Source organism: Tenrec ecaudatus, chromosome 15 (genome assembly GCF_050624435.1).
Source record: "Tenrec ecaudatus isolate mTenEca1 chromosome 15, mTenEca1.hap1, whole genome shotgun sequence".
Classification (NCBI taxonomy): Eukaryota; Metazoa; Chordata; class Mammalia; order Afrosoricida; family Tenrecidae; genus Tenrec; species Tenrec ecaudatus.
Genome location: NC_134544.1, coordinates 61,860,452 through 61,865,853, shown reverse-complemented (window position 1 = coordinate 61,865,853; position 5,402 = coordinate 61,860,452). Strand labels below are relative to the sequence as shown.

Below are 5,402 nucleotides of genomic sequence, written 5' to 3'. Positions count from 1 at the left end.
AGGCCTACCAAGGTCAAGGGGGTGAATAAGGATACGACAATGCACTGAGCCACACGGCACGATAGGCACACATGCGAGAATACACATTCTTTTTCTCAAGTTCTTTGAACAACTTAAGAGTACAGTAGATATTTTTCTAAACTTGCAAAAGGTTACATACTCAACTGGGAGCCAGAATTTTAATCCAGATTATATTTGGAACACGGAAAGCAAATGGGCAAGACGTTATCAACGCAGAACTAGGGCAGCTGGATCTCTAAGTGGTAGAGAAAAAGCCTGAACGCTAACACGATTTACACCACAGAATTCTCCACCTCTAAGGAAGGGCCTGGGTGGTGCCAACAGCTAACATGCTCAACAAGGAGCCAAAAGGTTGTAAGTTTGAGTTCACCCGGAGGCATCTAAGAAGAAAAGTTTTAAAATTGAAGATTGTACATCTCTTCTTCATGATTGAACTGTTGAATTGTGTGACTTGTGGATGAAGTGTTAGTAACCTTTTTTAAAAAGAATAAGTTTGTGATCTAACTGGCAAACAGCAACAACAGAAAGCCCAGTGGGACATAGTTCTGCCCTGTCTCACATGGCGTCAGCACAAAGGAGTCTGCGCAACGTGCAGAACCAGGACCCGCAGGAAAGGGACGTGAGGAGGTGCGACTAGTAAGGACACGTTGAGAAACGGAGAGCCAGACAATTCTGATCTGCAGCCATGCCTTAGTGGCCCCCTCCCACCTTCGAAGGCTTTGCGACGAAGAGGAAGTTGAGATTCTCCAGCCCTCTGAGAGTTGGAGGCCGCACCGAAAAGGAAGATGAAGTGACACATGCGCACTAAAGAGAAGGGGTGCCGGGCAATCTGCTCTCTCGTTGGTAAGAACCCTCGACGTCACATCATTAGCCTATGAGAATATTGCAGAAACCCGCGCGGACGCTCTGAAAACAGACGCCAGTGAAGCTCTTTCTCAAAGTGCCGGCTCTGAAGGTCAGAGTTGAGCAGCCACACACATGCTCAGAGCTTCTGGCCAGCTCCAGTGCCCCACTCTTCATCACAAGCAGGCATTGGAGGGTCGAGGGGGGAGGAGTGGAGATCTCTAACATGAAAGACCCAACTGAAAGGGATGGTCCGAGCCTACAATGTAGATTTAAAAGAAAATAAAAAACTTTTCAGTAATATCCTCAGATGAAGGCATGCGCAGCATCTAGTCACACAACATCACGGGGTTATGGAAGGAGCTTTCTAAGAACATGACCAGCGTTTAGTAATTAAAACAGTAATTAAAATTTGAAGGTTTTCAAAATGTCTTAGGAAGAATTGTAAGATGCGAACGATGTGAAAATCTAGGAGTGCGCTATCTAAAGAGCTGCAATTTCAGAGCATGGAATAATTCTGTTTCTTAAAAGCGCCCCATTTTTGAAGGGACATGTTTCCAAATGGCAAGGAGAAGAGCGTGTTCTTTACACAGCTAGGTTTGCGCCAGCTACCCAAACAAGCCTTGTTTAGGGAGAGATGTGCAGGCGGTCCACACGCGTAAGACTCAGAGCTCAGCAGGAAGTGGACGGTGCATGGCCGATGCGGTCCTGAAGGTAGGTACTGGTTTGCGATCAGGCATTCTTTTCTCACGCATCGTCTTTAAAAGAAGGTGGCCCTCAGCCTTTGGTTCTGGCATGGGATCAGGAATGCCTGCATACTCCCGCATGCTCTCCACACTCCACATCTTCGTGGGAAATTTGTCAAAGAGCAATGACCGGAGATCATCCCAGTGGGAGGAAAAAGAGGCAACGGGTTTATTCCTCAGGAAGATTGAAGGACCCTGGAGTGAGTTCCCACTCGGCTGAACAATGTGATCAGTAATGCTTCATTCTCCAGCACACGGTTTATGCATCTGAGACCAAGTTTGTTTCTTGTTGTATAATTTTCTCTCTAGGAATGGCAAGGAGGTGGTCTTATGGTCTTGAAGGAAATAAACGAGGAAGCCACCCCCCTCTGAAAACAAAAAAAAAGACTCTCCCAACCATAACAACCCTAAGCACAACAGAATGAAACAGCTTGGTCCTGTGCCGTCCTCACAATTGTTCCTGTGTGTGAGCCCCTTGTTGGAGGTGGGAAAGCTAAAAGGTAAAGAGTGATGGACTTAAGTCTGTCTTGTGGTGACCTCTACATGGGGGAGGGGGAGACACCGGATGTGATCAGGAAGGGCACAGCAGACACGGAAATATCCTGCTTCTTCGCCTGATGGGTGGTCACGATGTTACTAGTCTCTACGCCGTCATGTGTGTACTTGTTAAGATACACATTTTCAAAGTCCTTAACTTTGAATGTAGTTGGTTAGAAACCAAGAACTAGAAAACAGAAACCCTGTGTTCTGATGCGGCTGCTGCACTTACTTACTAGGAAGGGATCCCAAACAAGCACGTGACTTAGTTTCTCTGAGATGTAGTTCATTACGCTGTAGAGCTGGATTGGGTGGCCCTCCTTTACTGTGGGTTCCAGATTCCCTGGTGCCCGTTAGACTATAAATAGACAGGTGGCCTCGGGAGGAGGTCCTACTCTCTCCCCCAACCTCTAGGAGCTTATTAGTGATTCTTAAACATTAGAAAAGGATTATGGACTTCAAACTGCTCCCAAGTAAAGTCTTTTGAAATTATTTGCATCCCATGGCCGGATTCTAAATTAGAATACTAAAGTGGGATGGAAGTAGATTTCTGAATGTAAACACACACGTGAGTGAGCGTCAAAAAAGATGGTGGAAATTTTTCATTATCATTTAATTCCTTTTTTCCATTAACTTTCTGAAGTCCTTCAGAAAGGACTGGTGTGTGTGTGTGTGTGTGTGTGTGTGTGTGTGTGTGTTTTACAGCTGTTTGCAGACCAAAATACCCACTGCTATCCGGTCTATTCCAACTCAAAGTGCCCCTACATGGGAGAAGAGATCAGCACCACAGGTTCCCAAGGCTGTAAATCCCGACAGAAGCTGGCTGACACATCTTCTCCTGAGGAGCTGCTGGTAGATTTGAACTCTCATCTTTCGGTTAGAAGCCTAGAACCACTGTACTATCAGAGCTCCTAAATAGAATATTACTTCTCTGAAATTTTGTGAATATTTTAGAGAGAGAGAGAGACCCTAAGTCCATCAGAATGAAACACTGCCTGGTCCTGCGCCAGCCTCACAATTGTTTTAGCCACTGTGCCAATCAATCTTGTCAAGGGTCTTCTGTTTTCCCCACTGCTCTCTACTTTGACAAGCAAAATGTCCACTTCCAGGGACGTCTGAATCCCTGATGGCATAATGGATGATGGGTTGGGCTGTGTGGTAGTTACATAATTTGGTGTCAATTTGGCACTTAAGAGGGTAAGAGTGAAGGAAGGGGTGGAGTCTAGACTGTCAATCGGGTCACAGCCAATGAGGCTTCGGTGGGCTTGGCCTTCTCCTGAGAATTCTAGGAACTCCTGTATTTCCTGTTTGGAGGCAGAACATTTCTCTCTCTCTTGGTTCACACCCTTGGGGACACTCTACTGACAAGACTGGACTCCCTGTGAGACATCCCTGAGGAGAAGCCACATGGGCCTACCCTGATGCAGCCCTAGGAACAGGAGAAGCCACATGGAGACCCCTGCCAGAGCTGAGATGCTGGCACTGCTACTGGATCCAAAAGTTTTCTGCCCACTGGCCTGAGATCATCCTTCATTTGGCATCATTGCATGTGTTTTGTGAGTCTGAAGAGGACTTTATAGATCGGTATCGGACATATAGGCTAATATTGGACTTAAGGCTTGGGCCGGACTGCGTTGGGATGCTTTCTTAATGTACAATTATCCTTTATATAAAACTCTCTCTTATAAGCATATATAAGTGTCTATGAATTTGTTTCTTTAGTCTACCCGGACTGACACAGGCAGCTATAGCTGCTCTGAGATAAACATGAGACTTTCTAATCATGAAGAGTTACAGTCTTGGAAACTGACATGGGTAGTTCTACTTTGTCCTATAGGGTCACTGTAAGTCAGTCAACTCGATGGCAGTGAGTTTGGGTTGACATATATCACCCACACATGCATACATATACTTCTCATGTTCTCGTGTTTTTCTGGGATCAATATAATCTTTAACAGATTGCAAAGTTCTTGTGTTGCAAGGATAAAAAACGAGCTTCTCTTCCATAATACCAGGTAGACTTCCAGAGCACCACACATGAATAAGAGCCACCATAATCGGCTGGATTGCCCCTCCTCTGTTTTCCTGAAGAAGACTAAATTTAAATGACCCCTGAAGACAAGTAATGACAAAGAAATGCACATTTTTTCACATAGCGTCACATAGTATCATTCTCCACCAACCAAATGTGCCAATATAAAATTTTAATTATAAGAGTGGTGAATGCTGTTCTGCCAGACAGCTGGCAGGAGAATAAATTTGTATTTTGTTTGAAGTAGTATTCTCTTACATTTTTACAATGGTTTTTAACCCAGAAGATTCAATTTCTCAGAATTTCTCTAAAGAAGGTACAAGTATGCTAAACTCAATGTTGCTCATAACCAAAAATTTTAAGCAGTTTAAACATTCAGTGTTCAGCATCGGAAGAAATCTACAAATAAAAAATATATATGCTTCTTACCTAAGAAATACATCCAGAAGATTCCATAGACACAAGAATGGCAAGACTTTGTCCAATATACCTTGAAACTGTTGTCATGGAGACCAATACCTAGAAAAGGACATCATGCCTGGTAAAATAAAGAGGCAAGGACAATGAGGAAGACCCTTAACTACATGGATTGGGATAGTGGTTGCAACAATTGCGAGGATGGTGTAGGACCAGGCAGTGTTTCATTATTGTGGACATAAGGTCGCTGTGTATTGGAACTGACTCAGTGACACCTAACAACAACACCTAAGGAAGAATATCACGCAACCACCAAAAGTTGTACAGTGCTGGCTTAACAAGGACCTGTTCATGATACTTTAGTGGAAAAGTAGATGGGACAGTTTGTTATGGAGCTAATTAGAAAGGCATAGATAACGACAGGAAATGGCTGGGCCCAGCATAGTGGGAACAAGTGCTTTTCTTTCTCTGAGGGGAAGATGTACTAAGTGATATTTTTCTTCTTTGTGCTCTTATAATTTTCCAAAGTTTCTCCAACAAGTGCACAGCACCAAGATTATACTTAAAAAGAAATAATTCTGTCAAAGAACTTGAAAATAATGGAGCTTCAGAAATATGTAAATTAAAAGAATTTCAGAAAATGGGTTGTCCTGTAACTTCTTAAGCCATCATTAAATTTTTCAAATGTTATAAAGTGCCTTTGTTAAGTAATGACCCCTTTAGTCTCATTCTAATTTGAATGGTGATTACAGATAATGAAATTAATTATAGTAACCGTTTATGCTAGGTCTTTGCAAATGAAGACA

The 5,402-nt window shown here is 43.4% G+C and overlaps 1 pseudogene; it reads left to right on the top strand.

The window, feature by feature from the left end:
• The first annotated feature begins 580 nt into the window (after positions 1-580).
• LOC142427480 (MICOS complex subunit MIC10 pseudogene) lies at positions 581-1,739 on the top strand (annotated as a pseudogene).
• Positions 1,740-5,402: the final 3,663 nt, after the last annotated feature.